At 42.2% G+C, this 16,026-nt stretch overlaps 1 pseudogene across 1 annotated transcript; it reads left to right on the top strand.

Annotated features, from left to right (window-relative positions):
- Positions 1 to 9,750: 9,750 nt before the first annotated feature.
- LOC147339858 (ARL14 effector protein-like pseudogene) lies at positions 9,751 to 11,467 on the top strand (annotated as a pseudogene). Its single transcript, XR_015158826.1, has one exon. The product of XR_015158826.1 is annotated as an ARL14 effector protein-like pseudogene (transcript).
- The last annotated feature ends 4,559 nt before the right edge of the window (positions 11,468 to 16,026 follow it).

Below are 16,026 nucleotides of genomic sequence, written 5' to 3'. Positions count from 1 at the left end.
TGGGATAAACAGGCCATGGTGGATTGGGCTCTACCCCTCAAATATAAAGGGGTGGCTGATGAGTTGCTTACACACGTGAGCAGGAGTAGTGAGAATTCCTACTGTGAGCTGGTCCACCTGCTTCCAGTGAGGACTCTCTCCTCAGAGGGGATTGCCCTTAGGCAGAGTGTCATGTGGAGTCAGTGACTTCTTAGCGCAGACCTCAGTTTCCTCATTCTTAAAGATTTTTACAAAAGAAAGCTATTTCCACACCCTCGTGAGTTCTCCAGGAGATGCAAACGGAGTGAGCCAGGGACCCTTTGTTTTGATACCTCCTACCAACCATAGCTTCACACAACTCTCATTAGTTACCCTGCCTTTGAACTCCTGTCTGGAGGCAGGCACACTGAACCCGTTCCAGATACCTGACCCAGTTGATCATTTCCTCTTATTGTTAGTAAATCATCAGGTTGGCATTTGTGATAAAAAGCAGGAAAGTGGGGGAAGAACTAGAGATAGTAGAAACTTACTCTTTAATTGCCTGGAATGACTGCTTTCCTTAAATATGCATTGTTTATTTGAAAATATTCAATGAAATCTCCTAGGTAATATTTGATCACAGGTAAAGCATCTGCCTGCAATGCGGGAGACCTGGGTTCGATTCCTGGGTTGGGAAGATCCCCTGGAGAAGGAAATGGCAATCCACTCCAGCACTCTTGCCTGGAAAATCCCATGGACTGAGGAGCTTGGTGCAGGCTACTATCCATGGGGTCGCAAAGAGTCGGGCACAACTGAGCGACTTCACTTTCACTTTCAGTACCCTTGCAAATTTTTTATTGATAAACAGTGTACATACAGAAAAGTGCATGTAACCTAAATGTAATGCTCACTGAACTTTCAGAACTTGAAACATGCTGTGGCCAATATCCACATCAATAGAGAGGACTTGGGATTTCCCTAGCAGTCCAGTGGTTAGGACTCCGTGTTTCTACTGCAGGGGGCATGGTTTCAATCCCTGGTCTGGGAACTAGATCCCACAAGCCACATAGCACAAATAAGTAAATAAATCTTTACCCACAACCCCAGAAGCCCCCTCCCCCAAATACTCATTCCAGACACAGCTTCTCCCCCTTGGGGTAACCAATAGCCTGACCCCCTAATAGCAGAGATTCCTTTTGCCTGCCTCTGTACTCTATACAGTAGAAACTTATAGCCTGTTCTCTTTTTTCTTGACTTCTCTGAGTCCGCATTCTGTTTGTGAGAGCCTTCCTTATTACTCTGTGTAGTGATACATTGTTTCTTCTCATTGCTGCACAGCAATATAAATACACTAGAATGTGTTTATCTGCTTTCCTGTTGATGGACCTTTGGGTAGTTTCCAGTTCAGTGCTGTTACAAACACCCAAATTCATGTCCTTTTATCAACACACTTATGCACTGCTTTGGGATATGTACCCAGGAATTACTGGGTCATAGGGTAAGCAGGTGTTCAGCTTTAGTAGGTATCAACTGTTAGCAAACAGTTTCTTTGTGGTTGTACCAGTTTGCACTTCCACTAGCAGTGATGAGACTACTGGTTGCTCTACAGCCTCTCCTAAAATGTACTCAGATCACTTCCCTACCTACTAAGGGATGTGGTATCGCTGCTGTTGCTGCTGCTGCTGCTGCTAAGTCCCTTCAAGACACGGAAGCCCACTTGGCTCCCCCGTCCCTGGGATTCTCCAGGCAAGAACACTGGAGTGGGTTGCCATTTCTTTCTCCAATGCATGAAAGTGAAAAGTGAAACTAAAGTCGTTCAGTCGTGTCCTACTCTTAGCAACCCCATGGACTGCAGCCTACCAGGCTCGTCCGTCCATGGGATTTTCCAGGCAAGAATACTGGAGTGGGGTGCCATTGCCTTCTCCGTGGTATTTCTAGTGGCTCAAAATCCAGATTCTGGAACTAGACTTTCTGGGTTCAAATTCCTGCTTCATCCTTTATTAGGTGTGTGACCTTAGACACCTTACTTAATTTTTCTGTGCCTCAGTTTTTTTCTTCTGTAAAATGAGGACAATAACTAGATCATCTACCTCATAGAGTTAAGGATTAAATGAGTTAATGCATGTAGAACACTAAGGATAGTGCCTGGCACATAGACAATACTCCATAAATCTTAGATACTACTTTCACTCAAATGCATCGAAAAAAAATCAGTTGCCACCAGTGCAGTAAGAGAGTTGCGTATCTTACTGTAAAAGAAATAGAAAGTTTCCCACATATCCTGGGAGGCAGTCAGATAAGTGCCACAAGGGGTCTCTGTATGCAGGAGCAAGATAGCATGCATGTCTCCATCTCGGGCTATGCCAGTCACAGGTAATCCTTGGGAACTTGTATGTGCAAATTAAACTAGAATGTCAGTGCTCCAAAATATTCTTAGGAGAGTATGAACCATGTATACAATCACTATAAATGACAATCTGGGCTTTATTTATTTGGCCCATGAAGCCACTGACATCTCTCCTCTTTAAGTTAGCAAATAACAGTTTTAGTGAATTCTTTACAAACTCTATAAACTTTTACAGTCTAGCCCTTGGAAAACTCCACTTTAGGAATTAACATACATGTGGATTTCATTAAATAACTATACATTCAGTAAATATTCCACGGAGGAAAGAGAAATGGTAAAGAATGATGATAGGAGAGTAGGTAGGAAGTTCAAAGACATGCAAAGCTGACACTCCAGTCTCCATGAGTGATTCATTGGCTGGAATTGGCTTTTAATGTTAAATATCAGCAAATCAGCAAATACATTTTCCGTGTCCATCTTGTAGCTTTTGTTGTTGTTGTTGAGTCGCTCCGTCGTGTCTCTTTGCAACCCCGTGGACTGCAGCCCACCAGGCTCCTCTGTCCATGGGATTGTCCAGCCAAGAATACTGGAGTGGGTTGCCATGCCCTCTTCCAGGGGATCTTCCCCACCCAGGGATGGAACCCACATCTCCTGCATTAGCAGGTGGATTCTTTACCACTGAGCCACCAGGGAAGCCCATCTTCTATTACAGCTTGCACTGTGTTTAGCTGCTCAGTTGTGTCCAGCTCTTTGCGACCCCATGGACTGTAGCCCTCCACGCTCCTCTGTCCACGGAATTCTCCAGGCAAGAATACTGTGGTGGGTTGCCACACTCTCCTCCAGGGGATCTTCTCAGCCCAGGGATTGAACCCAGGTCTCTCTGGCATCACAGGCAGATTCTTTACCATCTGAGCCACCAGTGTAGCTTGCTGCTGATAAGTCACTTCAGTCATGTCCAACTCTGTGAGAACCTAGACAGCAGCCCACCAGGCTCCACCATCCCTGGGATTCTCCAGGCAAGAACACTGGAGTGGGTTGCCATTTCCTTCTCCAATGCATGAAAGTGAAAAGTGAAAGTGAAGTCGCTCAGTCATGTCTGACCCTTCTCGACCCCATGGACTGCAGCCTACCAGGCTCCTCTGTCCATGGGATTTTCCAGGCAAGAGTACTGGAGTGGGTTGCCATTGCCTTCTCCACCAGTGTAGCTTAGTGGGTCACAACTCTGGCTGCCTATTAGACTCACCTGGGGGGACTTCCCTGGTGGTCCAATGGTTGGGACTCTAAGCTTCCACTGTAGACGGGGGTGGGTGAGTGACCAGTGTTTGTCCCCTGATCTGGGAACTAGTATCCCGCACATGACTCAGTGTGGTCAAAGAAAATAAAATTACCTGGAGAACTTTAAAAAATTCACATTTCCCCCACCAAAAAAAAATGCTCAGCTTCTCACCCAGAAATGTTGATTATGTTTGTTTGTCAGCAGGGCCCAGAATTTTTTTCTTTCTCAAGGTCTCCAAGTGGTTCTAATGGGCAGCCAGAGACGGGAAATATTTCCTTCTCAGTGTCACTGCAACAATCCTGGCGGTGCTTTCTGAATGGTTGTCTCTTGCAGTGGGGTCACAGGGAGGATCCTGAGTAGTTTCTGTGGAGTCTGTCTGGTTTAGTCAAGAAAAGTTCAAAACACTGGCTCAACTGGTTTTTATCTGGTACATTTTCTCTCTTACCTATAACCTCAGAATATTCCAGTCTATTTTAAGCCCTCCTGTGGTTTCTAAAGCACAATATTTTCCGAACTGAAGACTTACCATTTCAAATCTCATGGGCTATGATTCAATCCAGAGCAGAGCTAAACAGAACTTAAGTATCCCAATTAGGAATTGGATTGAAAAAAGACCCGGGAAAGTGCCCTTCATAAAAGAGTGAAATTATGCTTTATGTGGTGGTGTTGCTATCACCTGTGGTTTCAACTGCAGGAAAAATAGGAAAAAGCCATGGAACAATCATTGTATTGGGTCGGCCAAAAAGTTCATTCTGGTTTTTCCATGAAATGTCACCCAAAATGAAACCCAAATGAACTTTTCGGCCAATGCAATATTTGAACATGGGTACATGTGAATTTGAGTTTCTGGCTCAGCCACTTGTTAGCTATGAGTCCTTGCCTTCTCTGAGCAGATGTTTCATGAAAGATGGAAGCATTAGCAGATCTCAGAAGGAAATTTTGTAGATTTAAAGGAGCTAATGTTAGTGGTGCTTGGCAAAGAGTGAGTCCCAAGTAAATGGCTGTTACCCTCATGTGTTATTCCTCTAAAGCTATGATGCTTCTGCATAGCAAACACCCCACCCCTAAATCTTACTGGTTGACTAAGATACCACTGATGTTCTTGCTCATGTGTCTGTGTGTCACTTATGGCAGCTCTGCTTAAGGCTATGAATCAGACTGAGGTCTGTTCATATGTGTCTCATTTTGCAGTCAGCAGCTTCCTGGGGTATGCACTTCTTATGGCAGATGACAGAAATACAAGAATAACTTGGCAGAAATATGCAATGCCCTTTAATATCTCAGTGCAGAACTCATTATTGATCACTTGTGCCCATTTTCCCTTAGCCTGAGCAAGTCATATGGCGAATTTCAAGGGCAATGGGATGGAGAAGTGTAATCTACCTAGTGAAACTATGGCACAATACAGAGAATAGAAGGAAAAATTATGAACAAATAATACATTCTTCCACACTTCCCTTCTGCAGAGTGTCAACAGAGGAGAAATGAAGGGTGGGTAAGGAGGGAAGAAATAAGTAGTTGGATCCCTTAGGAACTCTACCTTGTGCCTCATTTGTAAGCACTTGTCTGGCCTCCTTTGTAGAACTGCTCCAGCATTCCTTTCAGGCACAGAAAAGCAATTCTGTGGGCGTGGCAGCCTTCTGGATCCTCCCCCACTCCAGGTATTTGTGATGAGGGACACATTTCTCAGTGACAGTCTAGAATTCACCAGAAGCCTTCTTAAATTCTGCTTGCAAGAACACCTCTAATTTTATTTAGGAAGACAAACAGAAGCAAGAGCTGGTGAAAATCAGCAAAAACAGACTATACTATATGCCAGTTGTCAAAATAACAAGATCTTTGTCTAAATTCAACCCCTTCTCTTTACCCTTTCAACAACTTTTTAATGTATGGGCGCTGTCTCTTATGATTTGCTCCAAATGACATCATCTCTTCTCCAGTATATAATAACGTGTCCCGACTCTTTTTGACCCCGTGGACTGAAGCCCACCAGACTCCTCTGTCCATGGGATTCTCCAGTCAGGAGTAATGGAGTGGGTTGCCATTTCCTTCTCCAGGGGATCTTCCTGACCCAGGGGCCAAACCTGGATCTCCAGCACTGCAGGCAGACCCTTTAACCTCTGAGTCACCAGGGAAGCGCAATATTTCTTTGATCCCCTTTTTTGGGTGGGGGGCGGGGGAGGCAAGAATACTGGAGTGGGTTGCCATTCCCTTCTCCAGGAGATCTTCCCGACCCAGGGATTGAACCCGGGTCTCCCGCATTGTAGGCAGACGCTTTACCGTCTGAACCACCAGGGAAGCCTTGAGTGTGCTATAGCTGAACATAAAATAGCCACATCTGTTCAGCTGCCTGGTGATTTTACTTGTAGTATCCAGCAAATTGAGCTATTACAGTGCTCCTGCAGTAAAAGCTCTCATTGTAACCTGATTCTATTTTATTTTACTGAGAATAAGTTTTGTGTTTGGTTCACAGCTATTCATAACTAAACTTTGAGTTTCTCCACCAGTCTTGATGCCTGTTTCAAAAACAAATACTGTGCCTTAAAATTGGCCTACACAGATATTTTCCTTAATTGAAGAGTGAAAGATTTTTACCCCAATTTATTCATTTTTGTTTCTATATTTTTTAATGTATCTGACATGTGTGATGTTATGAGTATATACACCATAACTCTCCCCACAATCCTCAGGCATGTCACATCTTCAGACTTCTACCAATGTGCTTGGCATATTTCCAGGCCAAGGTGAAATCTGAATTTGCATATTCAAGACTTCCCAGAAACTCTCAGCTACTCTGATGTCCTGACTTCTTTACCCCCACCTCTGTATCGCTCTGGGTATCATTGGGTCCATGAAGTTATCTGCATTTGATTAACTGAGTGGAAGCAGAGATAGGCCTCTGAAGGAGGATCTCAAATACATGAAGTTCATCTCTATTCTTTGTATTTCAGATGCATGGTATTTGTAAGTCACTTATTTCTAGTTGCACATCTGATAGAAGCTTTGCTTCCTCCATATACACAAACACATTGTCACATATTATATCGTGATGATAGAAATAATTGCAAAGGTAAAGTAAATGATGGCCGTGGTTACATTGTAAACAACTTAGAACAGGTCTTTGTTATGAGAGAATATGTAAGGAAAGGGTTTATTGAAGTATGAGAGAGAGTTGTATCGAAATCAGGGCTACCATTCCTAGTAAGAAGACCAGGTATGTATGCCCAAAGGCATAAGTGGTTTCAACGTATTCATACTGAGGATAATTTGGGGGCATAGGAATGAAAAAGCAGGATAGATGGTGAATCATACAAGTATCTTTGTAGAAAATGTCTCAGATCATCCTTTCGTTTGGTAAAATTAAATAATAGAAATCATTACACACATAAAGATGGAATTTGTCATGTGATATGAATGAGTAAAGTACTTAAAATTATCACAAAATGTTCTTTTCACCAGGCCATCAAGCTCTTTCCCTTGTTTTTTCACATTTTCTTTTGTGTCCTTCAGTAACTGGGTTTTGGACTGTACTTGATTTATATCCTGTTAGTATCATGTACAGAGAAGGCAATGGCACCCCACTCCAGTACTCTTGCCTGGAGAATCCCAGGGACGGAGGAGCCTGGTAGGCTGCAGTCCATGGGGTCATGAAGGGTCAGACACGACTGAGCAACTTCACTTTCACTTTTCACTTGCATGCATTGGAGAAGGAAATGGCAATCCACTCCAGTGTTTTAGCCTGGAGAATCCCGGGGATGGCAAAGCCTGGTGGGCTGCCACCTATGGGGTCGCACAGAGTCGGACAAGACTGAAGTGACTTAGCAGCAGTAGCATTCATTTTTGTAAAGGCCACTGCTTGAAGGACTCTGGACTTGTGTGTGCAATTGTGACTGCAATAAATAGGGCACAATTCCTAGCATATATGATAGACTCCAGATCAATATTTGTTGAATGAATGGAAAAAAATAGTGGCTTTAGACTGAATTATGGTGGCAAATTTGCACATGCACACACACACACACTCTTTTTTTTTTTACCATTATGGGGATGAACTGGAATACTTTAAGATGTAAAGCTTAGTTCTGGAGAAGGGAATGGCAACCCACTCCAATATTCTTGCCTGGAAAATGGAACGAGGAGCCTGGAGGGCTATAGTCCATGGGGTTGCAAAGAGTCGGACACAACTGAGTGACTGAGCACCTCACTAAACTGGGGGGAGGGGTGCAGAAAAAAGATAAAAACCTTAGTTCTAAATAGGGATGCCTCTAATGATATTTGATTATTATGAACCCCACCCCCACCCCCATCCCCCATAAGGTTCTCTGAATCTGAACTGGAACACCTTTCCCTGTCCTTGTAGTGAGCTGCAGACACTTGATCTCTCCAGTGGAGATTGCCAAACCTTTGCCGGCAGAAACCTGGTCTTATATCATCTTTGAAGTTCTCACTGCACCTAATTGAGGGCATACCCATAGAGAAGGTACTATTAGTATCCCCATTTTCAGATGAGGAAACTGAGGTTAAGCAACTGAAGTCATCTTAAGTTAAAGTCAGATAGTTAGTGGTGAAGACAGTGCTAGTATCTGATCCCTGGCAGTGTGATGCCTGAGGCTCCTCTGTCTAGAGTAATGTATCAGAAGGGTAGCTGCTACCCTTTTTTTCCCCCAAGAAAAGTAAGGTAAATAGTCAACTATGAAATTACAACTCAAAGAATAAGAGTAACTAAACAACTAAATATTCTAGACCTGCCAAGACATTGGAGTAACTTAGAAATTATTAAACTGTATTATTTCTGTCCTGGGTATTTACTCAAAAAGATCCTGGCAAATAAATGCAATTCAAGAGACAGATTCAGGGGAATCATTTGCTTTTCCCTCTCTGTAGACACTAGATCGTTCAAGTGACAAGGAACACCTAAAAGGGAACCTGTTGTATGAAATTAGTAGTATGGATCAAACAGAGTGTGGCCAGTCCTCTGGAACTGCCTGAAACTCTCCAGTGAGAAGCAAAGGGAATTTTTCTCTAGTATGGTGATCCTCTCACAGCTGATGCCCCATCCTCTCTCTTCCTTTCGGCCAGTTTGCTTCTTGAAGCTAGGCAGAACATCCTTAAAGAAATGGGCGTCCTCTGCCTCTCTACTTTCAATTATCAGTAGTTTGGGAAGCTTTGTGGAGTCTGTAGGACATGGGCCAATTAGGAGAGAAAGAGAGGGATGGGGGCAGTGGTGAGGGAAGAGACATACAGACGGAGACAGTGAGACATGGAGAGACACGAAATGACACTGAAAGTCCTTGAGAATGTACTGACTTTAGAAAGCCTTTTAAAAATCAATCACTAATTCAATATGATGAATTACCTTAAAGTAGCTTGTAGAGTGTTTCCTGAGAAGAATTGGAGGTCACTTCCAATGAAATAAATAAACCACAGCTAAAGTGCTGATGTTTTAAAGAGAAAAGGCAATTGCTAAAAATGCCCATCCAATTTCCATGACTTACTACACTCAGAAACAAGGACTACGTTTATTGATCTGAAGTGGTTCAAACAGTATTTTCTTTGTTCAAACCAATTTAGCTGGAGGAAAAGTCAAGAGTTTGCCTTGTGTGGGGGCGGTGGGGGGGGGGGGGACTGTGGAGAGAAAGAGATTCTTTACATAAAAACCTGTTGTTTTTCTATCCTAGGGCCACTCACTGAAGAAGAATAACTGGGTTTCTATTCAAGCAAAGCAATTTTTGCCCCTAATCACTATTGGTTTAGCTCTAGGCCCTTGAGACTCAAAGCAGGTTTGGAATTAGCAATATCAGTATAATCTGGGAATACATTAGAAAGGTAGACTCTCTGGCCCCACCCCAGTCCTAACTGAATCATAATCTAGTTAATCATAATCATAATCATGAAACGATTCATATGCACATTAATGTTTGAGAAGTACTAGTCTAGACAAACATGGTTATTTAAACATTTGATAGACAAAAGAGATGGTTAAATAAAGGAGGAAATACTATCTGATAAAAGCACTTTTGTCCAAAGATTTGTTGGTGTGTTGATAAACTTGCTCCTATCCACTTAAGCCAGGTTTGAAGTAAAAACTTAATAGGCCCATTCTGAAATGACTTTTACCAGCTCCAGCGTCCTCATGGTTGACTGAGCTCCCACAAATGGTTGCTGACTTTGTTTGTGTCCCCAGGTGAGCAGAAATGAGTGAACAAGCAGAAAAGAGCAGTTCCGTGCGAGAGAGACCTGCACGTCAAAGTTCTCCTGAGAAACCAAGTGAGAAGGAACTGAAGCAAAAGAAACGGTTGGATCGGCAGTTAAAACGGTTGTCATTTCAAAATCCCGGGCCTCAGGTAGCCAACTTTAATCCTGAAATAAGGCAGCAGATAAAGAAAGGGCAAATGGCAAAGAAGAATGAGTTTGTTTCTGTAAAACGCGAAGGCAACAAGTATGACAAAAAGGGCAGGCTCACCTTCAATGAGGCTGACCTGTGTGACTGCCTTGATGAAGACTGCCTGGGTTGCTTCTACCCGTGCCCCAAGTGTAACTCCACCAAGTGCGGGCCCATTTGCCGCTGCAACCGCCGCTGGGCCTACGACACCATAGTCAATGAGAATGGGGAGGTCATCAGCAAGATGCCATTCGACCTCTCCGAATAGGACCAGCCCTCTAGGCTGATCAATTTTCTCTGCTTTGCAGTTAAACCAGCCTCTTTCTCCTGGATGAATTTTAGGACTGGGGGAAGAAAGTTTTAAAAATATAGTTTAGACTAGTGTTCTCTGAAGCCATAGAACCCTGTGTAATGCACTGTCCTTTAACTTTCCTGCTGTGATGACTCAGATTCCTCCCCTGGTATCCAGCAACTCCATTGCTACTCTGCTCTCAGATTAAAAATCCCTTTCCTCTTTGCTGGTACCTTAGGAGATGGAGTTTTAGGATTTTTAGAATTCTGTAGCTGAGAGCTTGTCTTGACATAGAACATATGTTTATAATAGCTAGCTACCGTTAGGATCTTACACTTCATCAATTCTAAATCAGAATTGCTATTTGGATTGACTTGGCACTACATACTCATAGTCTCATTTTTTAGTGTTACTGTTTTAACAATACTAAAATGAAATTTGGTTAAAAAAAAAAAAAAAAAAAAACCTTTAATAGGCCACGTGGCCCAACATATGAGCACAAAAGCAGAGATTCAATTTAAGTGATATCCAAAATGCCAACTGGAAGCAGACTTCAAAGGACAAATTTTAATCTAATTGTTACATAGAAATGATTTAAAAGCATTTTTTTTTTTTTGGTGGCTAAGATTACCAGCCACACAGAACTGGCCAAGGTGGTACAAAATTCCTAAGGCCTAAGTTGCATTTGGTCTTGGAGGTACAGGATTTAAGGCAATTCAGCTAGAGTTTCGCTGACCTCAGTGAAGATACCATCTCAGAAGACTGATGTGGAACATCTGGGACAGGTTTGGCAGCTATTGTGCAAAACTGTTTTTAGGGAAAATCTCTATGAAAATGTTCACACCCACAGTGTCATCGGGAAAGTTTCTCTTCAGTCATCTTTGATACCGAGTTTTATTCAAATGGTCTGTAAGGAGAAAATTGCTTTTTCCACTTTTCCATGTTTACTTCTCATGAACATTTAATTGCTTCTTTTGAAGCTTTGGATTCAGCACAAAGAGACTTTCCATTGAGCACATTTGTGCAGGCACTGGCTGAGGCTGCAGACTGTGGGCTATAAATAGACGGAAGGCCCCTATCTCCATCCCACCAAATGGCTATGTATGTTTACCCACTAGAAAAAATTCACCTGAGACCACTTTTGCCTCTGACTAACTCACCCAATATCTCTGTGTGGCAAATTCATGAATAAAAAGCATTTAATTTTCTTTACTTTGATTTTTGTGTGTGTCAGAAAGTGTGTGTGTTTTGGACCCAAGAGAAAAAAAAAACTTTTCCACCCTTCCCTGAACCAAATACATGTTTTGTTGTTTGGCAAACACCAATCACTTTCCATCAGAAATTCCTGATAATAGTGATATTAGGTTGGCGCAAAAGTTTTGCCTCATCCGCCATATTCACCTGACTTCTTGGCAACCGCCCACCACTTCATCAAGCATCTTGACAACGTTTTGTGGGGGAAGGGCTTCCACAACCAGCAGGAGGCAGAAAATGCTTTCCAAGAATTTAATCAAATCCTGAAGCACAGATTTTTTAAAAATTATTCATTGATTTTTAAAATTTATTTTTTAATTGAAGAATAATTGCTTTACAGAATTTGTTGTTTTCTTTCAAACCTCAACATGAATCAGCCATAAGTATACATATGTCCCCTCCCTCTTGACCCTCCCTCTCATCTCCTTCCCAATCCCACCCCTCTAGGTTGGTACAGAGACCCTGTTTGAGATCCCTGAGATATACAGCAAACTCCCTTTGCCTATCTGTTTTACATATGGTAATGTAAGTTTCCATGTTACTCTCACCATATATCTCACCATCTCCTGCCTTCTCCCCATGTCCATGAGTCTGTTTCTCCATTGCTGCCCTGCAAAGAAATTCTGTGGTACCATCTTTCTAGATTCCGTATATATGCGTTAATATATGGTATTTATGTTTCTCTTTCTGACTGACTTCACTCTGTATAATAGGCTCTAGGTTCATCCACCTCATTGGAACTGACTCAGATGTGTTCCTTTTTATGGCTGAGTAATATTCCATTGTGTATATGTACCACAACTTCTTTATCCATTCATCTGTCGATGGACATCTAGGTTGCTTCCATGTCCTAGCTGTTGTAAATAGTGCTGCAGTGAACACTGAGGTACATGTGTCTTTTTCAATTTTGGTTTCCTCAGGGTATATACCTAGCAGTGCGATTATTGGGTTATATGGTGGTTTTATTGCTAGTTTTTTAAGGAATCTCCATACTGGCTTCCATAATGACTGTATCAACTTACATTCCCACCAACAGTGCAAGTGTTTATCCACACCCTCTCCTGTGTGTAGACATTTTGATGATGGCCATTCTGACCGGTGTGAGGTGATACTTCATTGTAGTTTGGATTTGCATTTCTCTCATAATGAGTAATATTGAGCATCTATTCATGTCTTTCTTAGCCATCTGTGTGTCTCCTTTGAAGAAATGTCTGTTTAGATCCTTTTCCCACTTTTTAATTGGGTTGTTTTTCAGGTATTGAGTTGTATGAGCTGCTTGTATATTTTGGAAATTAATCCTTTGTTAGTTGTTTTATTTGCTATTATTTTCTCCTGTTCTGAGGGTTGTCTTTTCACCTTTCTTATAGTTTCATTTGCTGTGCAAAAGCTTTTAAGTTTAATCAGGTCCCACTTGTTTACATTTGTTTGTATTTCCATTCCTCTAGGAGGTGGGTCATAGAGGATCTTGCTTTGATTTATGATATCGACTGTTCGGCCTGTGTTTTCCTCTAAGAGTTTTATAGTTCCTGGTCTTACATTCAGATCTTTAATACATTTTGAGTTTCTCTTTGTGTGTGGTGTTAAGAAGTTTTCTAATTTCATTCTTTTACATGTAGCTGTCCAGTTTTCCTATCACCACTTACTGAAGAGGTTGGCTTTGCCCCATTGTATATTCTTACCTCCTGTCTTGTTCCATTGGTCTATATTTCTGTTTTTGTGAAGCACAGATTTTTATGCTACAGGAACAAACAAACTTATTTCTCATTGGCAAAAATCCATTGATTGTAATGGTTTCTATTTTGATTCATAAAGATGTGTTTGAATCTAGTTATAATGATTTAAAATTTGTGGTCTGAAACCACAATTACATTTGCAGCAACCTCATACTTTGCTTGTTTTTACAGGTCATCTTAGACCAAGAGTTTAAATAAAATGGGCTATCAGAATTAGTAGTTTTTCTTTTTAATGCTCAAACTGGTCTATCTAGCTTTGCTGAATTGGTAAAGATGGGGTTGAGAAATACAAACTGAACTTGCATTCTAGTCAAAGAACAATCCTGTGCTTCAAAGATAGGAACCCATGGACTTCCGTGGCACTCCAGTGGTTAAGACTCTGTGCTTCCAGCACAGGGGATGTGGGTTCAATCCTTGGTCTGGGAACTAAGGTTCCGCATGCTGTGCAGCCAAAAAAAAATTTTTTTTTTTAATTTAAAAAAAGATGGGAACCAAAACTTTCTCAAAGCAATTCGTCTGAACCTACCTGGAATCTTTGCAGTGCAATAGTTGTTATCACTGTCCATTTACCTGCTGAAGTGCCCTTTGCATTTCAAAAGCAAAGAGGTAACCATGTTACCATGTTCACAAAACTACGAGAGAAAGGTTGATAAACAATTTATAACCACTTTCACAGCAAAGAACACATTTGTCTGAGCATTTGGAGGCTGCTATTTGCAGCCAGTTAACAATTCTCAAGGTGTGGTACGTAGCCCTCCAGGATGGTCCCCAGTGATCCTCTGATATTTTGTAATCCTTTTCCCTGAAGTGGTGGCTGAACTTAGTGACTTGGTTCTAATGAACAGAATAAGGCCCAAGTGATGGTGACTGGAGACTTGGTCATAAAGGGCAATGTGGCCTTTCTTTTGCATCATCATGATCATCTGCTCTAGAGCAGGCCAGCTGCCCTGTGTGAGCAGCCCTATGAGGAAGCCAACATGAGAAAGAATTGGCAACTCTGGCCAACAACCTCGTGAATATTTTTGGAAGTGGGTCTCCTTGCCTCATCAAGCTTTGAATGACTGTAGTCCTAGCTGACACCTCGATTGCAACCTTGTGAGAGACCCTGAGCCAGAAACACCCAGCCATGCTGCTTCCTGACTTTTTCGCTCGCAGAAACTGTGAGATAAATGATCATTGTTTTAAGATGCTGATGTCTGGAGTGATTTGCTATGCAGCAATGGCTAGCTAACACAGAGGGGTATTGTGCTTCTTCTAGATTTATGCCTTTATTTATTCAGTAGGTATTTATTGAGAAACTACCACATGCCAGGCATTGGGTTTATGGGATTCTCCAGACAAGAGTCTTGGAGTGGGTTGCCATTCCCTTCTCAAATGCAATGTGTATGTAGAGCTTAATCATCTACTGAACATCAGAAACATATTTAAGGGGCCCCTGGTTTCTGGGCACTATATACATAGCATACAGCAAAAAATTTTACCCTTGGAAAACTGGTGGTTATCTTTGGAAATACCATCTACCACCTAGGGTTACTACTGTATATTTGCTACTGATATATTAATGGCCCAACAAATATTTATAGACTGAATACTTCTCTGTGAATTGCGCTCACCTGTTGAAACTAGAGATGACACTACAAACCTCTGTCCCTACTGCTGCTAAGTCACTTCAGTCGTGTCTGACTCTGTGCGACCTCAAAGACAGCAGCCCACCAGGCTCCCCCATCCCGGGGATTCTCTAGGCAAGAACACTGGAGTGGGTTGCCATTTCCTTCTCCAATGCATGAAAGTGAAAACCGAAAGTGAACTCGATGAGTTGGGTCTGACTCTTCGCGACCCCATGGACTGCAGCCTACCAGGCTCTTCCATCCATGGGATTTTCCAGGCAAGAGTACTGGAGTGGGGTGCCATTGTCCCTACTATGTCCCCTCAAAATTTGTATATTGAAATCTAACTCCCAAGGTGATGGTAGTAGAAGGTGGGACCTTTGGGAGGTGATTAGGTCATTAGGGTAAAGCCCTAAGGAATGAGTCTCTTATAGAAGAGACCCAAGAGAGCTGCCTTACTTCTCTGAGGACCATTAGGCCAGTATAATCTTTCTAGCATGCCATATATGTATATACATATCAAATACCAGTCTTTTCAGCAATGAAAAAGTATCTCTAACATATTTATTAACATCTTCTGGCGATAGATTTAGATAATGACATTTGTAGTGCTTAAACTTCTCTGGAATGTGAGTTCAAATGCTAACTAACCACCTCTAAGGATTAATCTAAGCATTAATTAAGGATTAGCTTTAAGGAGTAAAGTTCATTCATACATGTTTACACATTTCCACCACACTGTTTATACCATACAGACAATATGTGGACATGGATTGTCTAAACCCTAACGTTCCGAGTACAAGCTGCCCCAGTCCTTGTCTTCCAGTGCTCCAGGGGCAGGCTCTGTCCCTGGATGCTGGGTGGGTGGATCAGTCCAATTCTGATTGGGAAGCTCACTTGTTGGCATATGAAACTGAAAAAAACTGAAAGTCACACAGTTGTGTCCCGACTCTTTGCAATTCCATGGACTGCAGCCTGTCCTTGTCTATCCATGAAATTCTCCAGGCAAGAGTATTGGAGTGGGTTGCCATTTCTTTCTCCCAGGGATCTTCCCAAGCCGGGGATCCAACCCAGGTCTCCTGCATTGCAGGCAGATTCTTTACCAACTCAGCCACTATGTTCTCCAGTATCAGCTCTATCAAGGGTGAAGTTAACATTTTTCTCTCTACCTGCCAAC

The sequence above is a fragment of the Bos grunniens genome, chromosome X, assembly GCF_055505025.1.
Source record: "Bos grunniens cultivar Pamir isolate PY7600 chromosome X, Bosgru_T2T1.0, whole genome shotgun sequence".
Taxonomy (NCBI): Eukaryota; Metazoa; Chordata; class Mammalia; order Artiodactyla; family Bovidae; genus Bos; species Bos grunniens.
Note: the sequence above shows the minus strand (reverse complement) of the source record. Positions and strands in the feature narration are given on the sequence as shown.